The sequence below is a fragment of the Perca flavescens genome, chromosome 1 (assembly GCF_004354835.1).
Source record: "Perca flavescens isolate YP-PL-M2 chromosome 1, PFLA_1.0, whole genome shotgun sequence".
Classification (NCBI taxonomy): Eukaryota; Metazoa; Chordata; class Actinopteri; order Perciformes; family Percidae; genus Perca; species Perca flavescens.
In genome coordinates, this window is record NC_041331.1 from 17,692,870 (window position 1) to 17,707,054 (window position 14,185).

The window sequence follows — 14,185 nt, forward strand, 5'->3', positions numbered from 1 at the left end:
AAATATATATGTTAGTTCCATTGGACAGAAAGCAAAGCTAGTTACATGTAAACTATGAATTAATGATGAAGTATGAAGTAATGCGCTCAAGCTTGAAAGTAATTTCCCTTGAAAAATCCCCTCAGTTTCATCCGTCTCAAAAAGCAGAATTAGAGAAATCAGAGTCACAGAACGTAAGTAATGTCAGTTTGTATGTGTGTGTGCACCTGTTTTTCTTTTTCTTTCTTTTTTTAGTCAGTATTGAGTAAGGGAAATTGCATGCCACTGTATTTTAAGTTGATTAAATTATCAGAAAGTAACTGTAGTTAACTGTATTTAACAGCAGGGTTCCTGCAGGGTGATATTCAGACGGAAAAATACTAGGTTGATTACCTTAGCTAAACTCCTGCACTTAGGCGCAGGTTTAGCGAATGGAAAATCTGCTGACATTTTGTGTGGCGTGTGTACACACTGAAGTGTGTAAAAATGTGTTTTTATTTGATTCAAGGTCATTTGGCTTTGCTCAGGTTGGGGTGACATTTGCTTGTGATCTAATTCTTCATGGGGAGATGCATCACTGTAAGGCTGGGACTAGTTTCTCCACTTTCCTGGCACAAATGACTCCTCATTCCCAGAAAAGGAACATACTAATGTGTTCTCTCTCTCTCTCTCTCTCTCTCTCTCTCTCTCTCTTTCTATCTCTATCGGTCACACACTGACAACATGTGCACACAGACTGCATCTCCTCATTGAATGACAGTGTGAATGTACCTCATCAACGAATGAGTCACTCTACTACTCTGCTATTATGATGATTTCTCCCTTCTGTGTATTACATCATGCAACAGAGGGTTCTGCTCAGTTACATTCACCACAATAACACTCTCTAAGTGCACTCATTTTGACTGTGCAGGGGTGTACAAGTCCTTGGTAACCTTGCGTGGAAAACATTATTTTGGTCAATCACATTTATCTAGGCCATTTTGTATGCATTTGAAAAGTACAATGTTTATTCAAGCTGACAGTGAATCATAAGGATGACTTTGGGATGGCTAAAAACATTTGTGTCACAGAAAACACAACATCCCTGAACCGGCTTCCTGTAGATGACTCTGGGGTTAAAGGTCAATGATTGATGCATGTTTCACTGTCAAATGGATTCCCATATACTATACTATACTATATACTGGGCAGAGTTTCAGAATATCTGTAATTGGGTCTACAGACTCAAAGCCATTACATTTATTGCAAACCTTCTAAGGGGATAGTAGGATACCAATCAATAACAGCGTTCATCTGGCATAATAGCTGAATTTCATGTCAGCGAGAGAATATGAGTGCTACTTGAGGCACACCAATATTCTACATATACGTAGCAGCTGCAAATTGGTCCCTTGTGCTTCAATCACACAGGCAGTTCAAATCATTGACTTTGCAAATCATTACATCTCACAAGGCATTGTGTTGAAGACTACTGATGTATTGAAAGGACACTACAAAGAGAAGATACTACATGGATGGGAAGAATAATTGCGGTTCGTACATTAATCCAAAACAAAAGATTAAATTAAACTCAACTATCATAGCAGTGTAAGATGTTGGAGGCAGAGAGGAACAATAGCACTCGACTCATTCTACAGAACATTGTCTTAATTTAATTTATTGGGTGTTTATTTAATAGTTATTATGTAGGACACAACAACAAGTGAGGCCTAATTCAATTGCATAAAAAGACATCCTTGGGGCACTTTTCTTGTGTGTGAACACTATTTTAAGCCCCATTTATGGTGTTCAAATTAAACATCTCAGAGTTGCTGGAAGCTTCTTGTGTTAATGGAATCCCACATAGCGGATTGTGTGGGGAGGAGAGAAGATGAATCTGTATTCCCTGAATGTGTCTGGGCAAAAATCAATAAATGCAAGCACAGCTACTCGCTTCTGACGGCTGTCCCTGTCTTTGCATGGTGGACTAATAGAAAAATAATAATTAAATCCAAATCACCACATTAATTTGTTTTCCATCAGTCTCAGGAGAGATCTTTTTTTTTCCTTCCTGTTTCTTTAGTAGCTCATTATACTTTCTAATCAAGACAAAAAGTCCCTCCTTTAGACAGACATGCTGTCTCCCTTCCCCCTTCTCTTCCCTGTGGTGTGCTTTCTCGCATTGCAGTCATTGTGCTGGCACTTATTATGTTACAAATGACCGAGGTACGGCAGGCATTCTGAGTGTGCATGCAAAGAGGGCCCACCCTTCTATACTGCTAGTGCCTTCTCCTAATGACGAGGCTCAGAGTGCCCCCCGACGCCGCCCCATGCAGCCCTCTCCCCCATTCCCGCCCCCATGTGCTCTCTTTAATGAAGATTCTCCAATGCAATTAAAAATCCTTGCTTCTTGCTGCTACTGTATGACAAACAGAGCCACTGTCATTCCTCATGGCCTGTCATTCCTGCTACAAGAGGCGGAGGAGATGGAGAAATACACCAGGGTGCCAGTGGCTAGAAAGACAGATAGAGAGGATTGTGTGTGTGTGTGTGTGTGTGTGTGTGTGTGCGCGTGGTTTGACGAAGAGCAAAACCCCCCCATCTCAACAGGTAATGGAAAGGGGCAGAGAAGAAAATCAATGACCATAGAACATGGAGCAAGCTTATAAAATGGCTATAACAGCATACCACAAGCTGAATAAGGGGTTCTGTGTCCATCCTCCAAACTCAGGTGATCATGAATGTTTTATCAGACCCCTACCCCACCACCACCTTTTTTCTTTTTTTCTTTCTTTTTATACATAAAAATGATTTCTGAGTAACATCTTTGCAATTCTTGCAGTAACATCAAAGACGTCAGGGTGACACTTTTTAGGGTTGTGAGATAACAGCGGAGAGAACCAGAAAGAGAGAAAAAACAGGAAACATTTATGGTCATTTATAATGTTTATGAAGCATTAATATGAATGTGCCTGTAAACCAACACTCCATCACGCTGCCAACAATGAGTTCATTGTTTGCGTGTGATTTATGAGGTGTCCATAAACTAACAGTGAACAGTTTGTTAATCCAGTATAATACCTGTTAAAATGGATACAACCAGGGGTGGTGTGACATGTAAAGAGATACACACCAATTGGCTCTGGCTCTGTGACCCATCCTTGTCCTCATCAGGGTGGGGCATATAAGAACAGTTGCCCACTCCATCTGCAAAAAAAAAAAAAAAATCCTCCCCACCACCCCACCCCCTTGTTGTTTTCCAGTTGAATGAAATAATCTTCCCCCGTCTGGAAACCCAGTCTGGGTCAGAGGGCCTGCGCTCAGCCTGTTGCTTATTGTGTGTTCAGAAGAGGAGGTAAAGCATACAATTAGGCACAGATGGCTGTCTTTGCCAGGCAATGTATTGATCCTATCCCGAGGAAGATCTGTCCCATTTCTGTTTTTGTTTGGCAAATGCCTTCTAATTTAGAGCCTGTGTGAAACTCATTTGTATTTGTTTGATCATGTATCGTCTTCTCAGGGATCATCATTTGGACAGTTATTAGTGAGACACAAAAGGAATTGAGAAAAGACTGCCAGTAACTTAGATAAATAGACAGAAAGCTAGATACTAAAGGGAAGATGTAACTCATTAAATAAATAATTACAGTACATATAGGCCTAGTAGCTAATGTGTGTGGATGACAATATTACGATCAGCCTTTACAATTGATGTAATCACTGAGGATTCCACCTTAGTCCAACATCACCTGCAAGCCTTCAGTTTCTCTAATAATACCAATTTCAGCCAAATTGATTAGTCAATTAATCATCAACTATTTTGAAGATGTTTAATTGATTAGGTCATTTAACAAGCAAAAATGCAAAACATTCTCTGGTACCAGGTCATACTATAGATGACCACAGCTTTATTCATATAGGCTAGCACATTTCAAAATAAATCCATAAAGAAAACAAAATCAAATGTTGTCTATAATATGAAAAGGATTGTACGACTTTGCAATACATTGCATGCAGGTAGCCTATAATTTGATAGGCCATTTTATGTAAATCCACATTTTAAGGCATAAATTCAATCCATTATCGACATCATAATAATGAATCAAAGTGATCAAAGTTATATGAAAGTTGTGTCTTTTATATGAGAAAACACAAATAAATGTTTATTTTTTATTTTTTAATGCAGCGGATTCATTTATTATGTTATTTGTTTACACTAGTGGCCGATAATCGCCACAGGTCTGCATGATTTAAGACGCCGTCACAAATAAAGTTATCGCTTCATCCCTGACAGTGCTGTGAGGGCTTAATGACAATGTCGCAATTAAAGTAATAACGGTCACTAACAGTATCCTTCGCTTACTACGGCCGCTGCACAAATAATAAGTTTTCTTTGTGTGGCAGTAGTGAGCTGACGTCAGGTCGGTTCCTTGAAGTGGAGCTGAATAAACCTTGAGAAGAGTCTCCTTCAATCTGCTGTTAGTAACTAACACACACACTCACACACACCGAGACTCAATTACTGCCCAATTCCCTTCTTTATCATTCGTCCCCGACCTCTTTTTCGTAACCAAAACCGACCAAGGAAACAAAGAGGCGACAAGAAGACCGAACCGAAGTGTTAGTTGAACTAAAAACCCACGTTGGAAATAAGTAAAGTGTCGAAACTAAAAAAAGGTAAGTGTTTTATTTCACTGACGCTGTTTTCCCCCTCGTCACAGAACAAGCGATGAGCTGCGTAGAGCTGGCTTCGTTTCTACTTTCTTAGCTTCTTTTTTTTCAGCTTGTTGTAAACTGGTTATTAGATAGTTTATTGTGCTACGCTGTGGGTAATTCATTCGGTCGGTGCATTCGGTAGCCAAATGTCTAAAGTTTTTTTTTCTCTTTACTATAAAAACGAAGTGTTTTTTTTTTTTTTTTTTCCTCTTCTGAGTGGTGACCTGATAGTGGGAATCGTCTTTGTGTCCCTCTCTCCTTTTTCTCTCGCACCGTTCACTCGGGCTGTTTGATAACTTGTTTAATGGTTAAGAAATGGAACTTTCCAAGGAGTTTATGGTGTTCTGCTTTTATCAACCGTGTGATTGTCGGTTTTGTTTGCGTATTTTTTGTGTGCTGGATGTTCGTAACCGTCAACGTTAAAAGCAAGGGGGGGGGGCAGTAACTAAGACACTGGAGTGCCGTTGGTCCTCGCTTCCCGTCCGTTAAAATCCATCCAGTTTAATAGTCCCTCGACGCGAAAATAAAACAATTAGCGACAAATACATAAATATCCCCTTCGGTTCGGATTAACTTGGACGTATAATATTCATTTCTTTTTCCACAGCGGGTCAGAGTTGTTAAGCTTTCCGTGTTGCAGGCTTTTTGCTGGCCAGCCTGCCGGGGGCAGCTGCTGCTATCGCGGTCGCTTCCTCAAACCGAGAGGCATGCAGGCAAGCTAGCAGCCGCTTGGCCGAGTTGTTGAAATGTATCCCTTTGTGTATATTACAATATCCTCCATTTTTTTCTGCCCCTTCCAAAACAACAAGCCTCTCGCCATCTTGGTTATTTTAAAATTGTCCCCCCAAGCACCCCTACCTCCCTCCTAACTATCTCTCTCACACACACACACACGCACACAGGCTGCTTTAAAAGGAAATGGATCCACGTTTTTTGTCGCAAGTTTTACCAAAGTTTTAGACTTGTTTGAACAAAATGGGACGGTCATAGCGTACTGTCTGCGGTTTTTTAGAAAGAAAAGGAAGGTGGTTAATAGATTGTCAGCGATGATTTGAAGGCAGTTGTATCTGAAAGGGCAGTTTGTGATCGAGAGACGTTTGCTTTAAAAAGCAAATATAAAGTGACGTAACGTTATATGTCTGTTGTGATCTTTGGAGAGAGACAGGTGGACATGGTGGTATTTTGGTACAGCCTCAATTGCACAAATGTATTTGTTATTTTTAAGCTATGTTGTTTAATGTGATTTGAAAGTTTACTCAGTGCTGAGCTATGTTTGTCTTTGCAACTGAACGTGAATGGATGACTGAAGGAAGGAAGGAAGGAGGAGGAGGGAAGGAAGAAAGGAAGGAAGGATATTAATTACCAAGAATCCTATTAAGGGAAGAACAGTCAAAATGAAATGTAGCTGGATGTCACTGCCAAAATAAGTGATTAGACATCCTTTGATTTGCAGAGTTGTTTGAAATAATTATGTGATTCAAAAGGTATTTATTGCCCTTTAAAGAAACATTTATTGCTGTACTGGTGTTGTTTACACAAAGTTGAATTGATGTATGATTGATAGATTTGCCAGATTGACAAGGTTAGGATGTGCACGTGCATATCTCGTCATCATTATACAAACACAATTTGAATCACCCCACACTGATTTGACAAGTTTAAGATGTGAACGTTTAGAGAAGAGCCTCTTGAAAAATGGTGACCTTATTTCATTTCTGTCATCCATCTTACAAAAGGTGTTATTTTAGCTTATGCATTTGCTCTGTCCCTCACAGTTCAAACTTGATCTCACTTCTCCCATGTCCTGTAAGCAGTTTGAGAAAGAGGAGGGGGAAACGAAAACAAACTGAACAAATGCTTTGAAATGGAAAATCTGATCATTTCACCTCCCACCTCTTTTGTTTGCCCGTTTATTGCTGCAAAGCTGGAGCAGAGGAGCAGATGTTTAGCCAAACATGAAGGCGCGGTGCCTCTGTCCTTATGGGGATGGCTCTCCCTCCTCTCACTGCTGATGCATCGACGTGACAGCTGCTTGATTTCATGGCGCTGCTAAGAAGCCATTAGTGGTATCAGTGAATTAAAACGGAACAGTGTCTCAGTTTTCTACCACTATTATAACTATCTGTTGTTGGTGTCATTTTGTGCAGATTTGTTTGAAAATGTGTGTGTGTGTGTGTGTGTGTGTGTGTGTGTGTGTGTGTGTGTATACTGCAGCTGAACATACAAACCAACAAGAAGTGCTAATACATTTGTGAAGTGTGTTTTCCCATAATTTGAGAGAGATTGTGAGCAAGAGCAAAAGTGAAAAAAGGGGAACAAATCTGTCAGAGATTGTTTGCTATGTTGGTTTGAAATGAAAGCACACTGTGCTACCTCAAGCACACTCAAATCAGAGATGTCTCTCCTTGCCAGGCAAAGAAAAAAAAGGCTGTAGTTTTATTCTCTCTCTCTCTCTCTCTCTGCTTCTCTTTCTCTCTCTGAAATTGGAACTGTTGTTTTTGAAGAGATAAAGGAGGACTTCCGCTTGACTTGAACATTCAGGAATTAAGGATAGACATAGTTAAGCCCTATTTGCATGTCTACCAAAGTCACAGCAAACGGTTGCTATTGACTAAGCTGATTAGGTGAAATTAGGTTCACGAGCTCTGTGTCTGGGGGTGCTGAATCTGACAGAACTTGGACAGCTTTTGAGAAGACAATCCCATGTGCACACATGGCTGCTGTATTCTCTATAATCCTTTACTATTGAATATGGGGCTATCTTTTTTTCTTTGGAGGAAACCCATAGTTTGTTGTGTGTAGTGTTCTTTTGAAAATGTAGTGAAGTGAGATTTATTAGGTGTGCATGATATATCGATCAAGTCATCGGTATGAGGCAATGATGCTGGCTTAAAGATGTTACAGTATCATCATCATCATCATCATCAGTAACAACTTTATTGCCAGACTCAAAGTCCATTCAAAAGACACAGACATGACATACAACATACATTAAAAACACTGTACTGGGAGTAATATTACAACAAATTGTTATATTAATGATTCATCTGTCAATTGCAAATGCATACATGTGCACTTCAGTGACAATCACTAACCTGTATAGACAATCATCAACTTTTGGGACTGAGTAGAGCTCAGTTCCACATTTTTTCTGTTAACCAAAACCGGTTTTCATTTGTGGCACTTGGGGGTTCACCTGCTGCAGAACAAAAAAATGCAAAAAAAAAGAAAAATACAATAGCAAAATATATAGAATGTGTGCTCATCTCTAAAAAGTAAGTGTTATTAAATCATGACATGAATGGATTGAGCAGTGTTTCGAGGTGTCTTTACCAAGGTTCACACTTATAGTACAGTTTAACAGGAATATTAAACTGAAATGTATATATCCATATTGGCATCCATTTTGGCAAACGTCACCATAGAAATGATGATTTCCCCAAACTGTGAGTTTGTTGCTGATTAAATCCATCACTGACTTTATCCTGGGCTACAGCATGTACTGTGTTTTCTGTGACAAGATATATCATAATATAAATGACGTATTTTTTAGACATAATAGCAGAAGACTAAATTAGTGACGATAGAAACATTTAACTTTTGCATGATCATACTCATTGTAACTCCTAATCTAAATATGCCTTGCCATTGTTGTCAGTATTTTATATTTAGACAGAGATTAATTAGACCTACAAACAATCTATTGATAATAATGGCCATCTGGGAGCCCTGTCAAATCTCTGCATGTTAGTGCTGACACAGAGCTGTGACATTTTGAGATGGAGTAGAGGTCTGCTCTGTGTTAACCAAATAATTCAAGAACTAACGTTAGACAGACTCCTGTTCATATTTCCTCATCCCTCGCCACTGGTCGGCCATTTACATATAAATAATAATGCACACACACACACACACACACACACACACACACACACACACACACACACACACACACACACACACAAATAAAACAATAATGACAAATGAAATAATGTACCAAGAAACTGAGGACTTGAATCAGATGTTTTGAAGTAGACATTAATCCTATAAGGGCTAATGGTCCTTTGAGAAGAAGCAACATTTTAGCGAAAGCCCTAAAAGCTTCTAGGCATTAGATTGATATTGCCTCTTATTGTAACCGATCAAATTTATGCTGCTGTGTGTCTGTCTTGGCCCACTGTTTTGTGGCTGTGTGTTACAGGCCCACGCTGCAAACTCACATATTGATACATGTGTTTACATGGCCTCGCAGGTTAATGTCCTCTCAGCTACAAACTTGGTTAGAGTTTGGCTGATCTACCTAACCTTCTGTTACCTTGCTATTTTGGTAACACTGCATGTCCACTGGATGTCCTGATAATCATCAGGGTACACAAATAATTGTCTAAAGTGTACGCTCAGTGACGGCCACTTTTAACGTGAGCCATCTGAGCAGAACTGTCTGCCTGTGTCTGTATAATGAGAAACGCATCTATGTTTTGAAAGCCAAGCTAATGAGATAGGGCACATATGCCTCCTGTTGTAAAAACAAATGGAACAAAAACTGTTAATTAAGACCAAACAAATCAACAGCCAGTTTAGTTGTCCCTACATTTCTGCATGGATTACATATGGCGGATTAATTACCAAACAATAAGCAATGTAAAGTGCAAGTGGGTCACCCTGCATTGACTTTCAGAAGACAGAGCAGCCGAATTTGGGAGGGAAAGGCGATAAGCTGCTTCTTTGCTGTTCGTCCCCTGGGCCTCTATTTATCATTCAATGTGAGAATTTCCTTGATGAAAGTCAAGGTTGTTTGTGCTTGCTCTGTCTTGTTGGGATGCCTGTTTTTCCACCAGCAAGGTGAAAAGGTTGATTTCCCCCTCTAAAGAGATGCCTTGTTTGGAAAGTCCAGACTAGTTTCTTTTAATGAAGTCTCAAAAGGTCCTTCTGATTTTTTCCACTTCAGGGGTGTTTTTGTTTTCTACATTAGCGAGGAGGCGAAAATACAGATGCACGTCTTGTTTTGTTGAGCCATAGAACAGCGTGCACACAAGGCCTTCATAATTCATTGTTTGTCTTCATCACATATTCATGCGGAAAAGACATAGCAAAGAAGGTTATCACTTTATGTGAGCTGAAAGCATCCATTTAATGTGGTCTTTATAAAACCTAAGAGTGACAAAAAAATATGGCAAAACTATGAAAGGATTTTTTCTCTTGAAAAGAAATCACATCAGCGTTATTTAACATTCAGGGTCTCTTAACATTCACTAAAATGGACTGTATTGGAACAGCATCAACTTGATGTTAAGGATTTGTCCTAAGAAAAACAAACAAAATGTTTTCTGTCGTTTTTCTCCCCTCCCTGTCCGCGTTAGCTGGCCATCATTTTGTTTCAGCGGGAACTTGATTATGGAAATGTCGACAAGGTCTGGAAGACCTGCTATTTAGTTTGATACCACACCTTGACATCCTTTATCTGTAGCAGGGGGCCTGTATTTATACTTGGCTCTACAATTCACCCATGCTGGCTGGCTGCACTCAGATGGGAAAAGGATACTGGGATTGGAAAAGAAATAGGAAGAAGGTTTCGGATGTGGGAATGGGAATGATATTGGTTTCTCTATTGGTGTGCCTCCTGGGTCAGTGGGGTTCTTAATGATACTATAGAATAGCTTGTAGCAGGCAGGGGTGCTGTGAGTCTTGGTGGGTGTTAAGACACACGTAGACACACAAGACATACATCTACACACACACACACACACACACACACACACACACACACACACTGAAGACTTACTTGCTGTAAGAACACAGGCAGTTACGCATAGGGACAGGACAAACACTCAGACACACACACACAGATGCATGAGATTGCGCCTTGACAGCCCCCATTTATTGATCTTCTTCAGCATTTAAAATCTGGTCACTGCTGCCACAAAGGCTTTTATTTTAGCTGTGCTGGCACCAAGCTAAGCCAGAATTTTAAATATTTAACTCCTACAGAACGCCATGAGAAATGACAAGGCTGGAGAAAAACAAATAGGAAAGCAGTCTTTAGCTGTGCAGTAGCTGTATGTGTATTATTATTTTTTAACCATGTTTTATGTAAACCACACTGGTACAATCAGCACTCACTGTGTCGGCTGTAAACGCGCTACTGTTTGGAGTGAAAATCTGCATATACTGCACCCTTTCCTTCATGAAGTTTTTATCTGGAATTCATGGGCATCTCTAGCAAAAGTTATAGAAGAAAAAAAAAAAGCATTCAATTTAAATTTAACTTAACTCAGCACTGACCTACATGGACTCACCTTGTTAGCAGTGCAGGCTGAAATGCTAGCAGTCATTGGATTAGTCATTACTGGACCTGGGACATGTTGCTGTTTTTAGCATTTTAAGGTTAAAAATGGATACTCATCGATGTCTAATCCTGAGACACCCTATAAACACGCAGTCTTACAGCCAGAGCCATCTCTTTCTCTGAGTATACTGCGTTTCTCTTTCTCTCTGCTCATCGAACACAAAACAAGGTATTAAATCATTTATTCCCCCTTTTTCTTCTAAGAAAGTGTTCACTTATTCCCAGGTGGCGTAGAGGAAAGGATCTGACTAGCCCTGTTCACACTACATTTTGAATTAATTTGTCTTGAAAAGGTCAAAGCACATTTCAGCGATTTTTGAAACGCGCACACATTGTAGTGAACATTTATGTTGCATTAACTTAACTTATTAAAAAACACCACCAGGCAGCCAAACCACAAGGGCTTCCTCATCCAGTTGAACCTGCTGCTGTTGTTGTTTTTCTCTTGTCCAGCTATGAAAGCCTAGCCCTGCGCGGTCTTTGGCATTGTCCCGCTTTTCCCCTCTGTCTGTCTCTCTCACACTAGGTCTGTCTCTCGCTCTCTTTCGCTTGTGTGCTTTTTTTCTGAACGATGACACTGAGAGACAGCTGTAACGTGAGACGCCTCTCGATCCTGGCAGGGGCTTCGAAAGCCGAGGCAGAAGGGAGGGAGAGGGCCTTTATCTGAGACTGGGGGCACTGACCTCCCTCATTCCCCTTCTCTTTTTCTCCTCCTTTCTCTCCTTGTCTCTATGTCTGCTAGCATATTCTATCCTCCCCCCACCAACAGAAGCCAAGACTGCACTCTTAAAAAAGTGTAATGTGGAAACCCTTGCCCCCACATGAATGAAATAGCGTGCTGCTGCTCTTTACAACATTTAGAGCTGCATGTTGCTTTTAAATTCCCAACATCTCCCCGTCGTTTGTCCGAGTTAGATGGATGTAACTGAATACAGTGAGTGATAATTAAGTGACATATGTTTGGGATCTGCATAAGGACACGTTTTGCGCGTGTATTGTGCGTGTGTTTGGATGTAGATGGAAACATCCACACATCCCCCGGACTCCAGGCTATGGCTGCTAAATCCTCTGTGAGAGCTCCCGTGTGTAATCCAAACATTTAGAGCTAATTTAAGCATGCAGGCAGGAGCAGCATCCTTTAGGAAACAACAGCTTTCTCTCTCTCTCTCCCTCTCTCTATCTCTCTCTCTCTCCATCTATCCTCCACTGTGTGTGTGTGTGTGTGTGTGTGTGTGTGTGTGTGTGTGTGTGTGTGTGTGCGTGTGTGTGTGTGTGTGTGTGTGTGTGTACACTATGTATGCGTTTTTGTGTCTTGTTGTCGCTGGAGGGAAATGAAAGCACTCAATCACTCACCTGTCAGAGTACTTCAAAATCTGACCATCACACACACACACACACACACACACACACACACACACACACACACACACACACACACACACACACACACAGGCCCACGGACACATATATGTGCATACACACGTACCCCTGAGGGTTTGACAGGGCTGGCCCTTTATTGACTCCCTTGATCAAGGAGACAGCAGATCCATTTAATAGAAGCTCCACACACACGCACGCACACACACACACACACACACACACACACACACACACACACACACACACACACACACACACACACACACACACACACACACACACACACACACACACACACACACACACGCACGCACACACGCGCACACACACACAAGCACTGAAATCAAAGTGGATTCACATCTGCTCTCCACACAGCTGCACAGTAGCATTTTCCTCTCATACACACAACAGAGCTGTTAGTCATTTAAAATTGAGGCTGTATTTATTGTTTGTTGAATTAAATCTTGAGAGCCAATACTAATACACGTCATATTGTGTTGTCATAGCGGGATATGCCAACAGTTTCCTTGTCATAGTTGCAGATGTCATTACACCAAAACAGCTCTGATTCGCCTCTTCACCACATCTTGTGTTATTGTATGGAGGGTAATCATGTCCTGATACAAGCCCAGCCTAGGTTATAGGCATGTTCTGTTGGCCTTGGCCCCCTGCGCTCCCCACTTGGCCATGTTTTGTGCTGAGTGTTTTGGAAGGCCAGTTAAAGAGGGTGCTGGGATGAAGACGTGACAGCTGTGCTGGTCACAGCTACTCTGACCTTCACACATCATCTTGATGGATCATCAAGGCTGTAACGATACACCAAACCTGTTGTGTGGGCCGGTGCTCGCATGATTATCTACTGGCGATGATCTGGTCACATAGTGTACTGATATCATTGTTCCAAATGCAACTGTGGGACAGTCACCAGCGAGGCCAGGCTGACTGCATATCGCAAAGAAAAGCAAGAGAAGGAAGTGGATTGGCTAATGCAGCAACATGCTCTTTGCCATTTAGAGAAGAGTTATCATGGCAACACAAAAAAGTGCGTACATACACAGACAAAAAAGACGCTTACAATCAAGCCTGGTATTTTATATATATATATATATATATATATATATATATATATATATATATATATATATATATATATATATATGTTACCTCTCACAAATGGATTGCACTAATGTTCTGAGCTTTTTCAAAGTGCTTTACTTTTTGTGTATGGTGTAACCCGTTCCCTTGAGGTGGCACTTGTTCCATCAAGTCAAGGAAGAAACCATTTAGTGGAATGACAAACACACACATACACTGCACCGGGAGGCTGGGATGATTTGAATTGCACTTAGACAAACGTTTCTCGCGCAAGTTCTTTATTCCCTGCCTTGCCCTGAACGTACACTTACTCACATACAAAGGTAGTTGGCGCAGAGATTCCATTTTGTCAGCTTTCAGCCCCAGATCATGTAACAATAAAAGATGCTGCCCTGCAGTTAAACACTGCCAATAAATCACAGGGCAAAGAAAGCTGGGAGAAGCACTTATATTTAAGCAGCATGAGAGACCACACTGGGGGTGGGGTGGCGGGGGGGGGGGGTCGAGACAGATAGGGTAAGACAGAGAGAGAGAGAGGAAGAGAGAGCTTCTTTGTGCACTGTGTACTGGCATTGTGTGTGATGAAGAGATGAATCACTGCTATTTAGGGATTGGTTTCCTGCAACTGATTGTGTGACGACTCGGTGGCGGACAGATTGTCAAGACTTGCCTGTTTTGTTCTGGGGG

The 14,185-nt window shown here is 41.0% G+C and overlaps 1 protein-coding gene across 10 annotated transcripts in view; it reads left to right on the forward strand.

The window, feature by feature from the left end:
• Nucleotides 1-4,373: 4,373 nt before the first annotated feature.
• The window catches only part of baz2ba (bromodomain adjacent to zinc finger domain, 2Ba), a 69,594-nt gene continuing 59,782 nt past the window's right edge, over nt 4,374-14,185 (forward strand). For all 10 annotated transcript variants that reach the window (XM_028592811.1, XM_028593210.1, XM_028592976.1 and 7 more), the window contains exon 1: nt 4,374-4,638. The gene's annotated coding sequence lies outside the window, so the exon portion shown is untranslated. The remainder of the gene's footprint in view (nt 4,639-14,185) is intronic.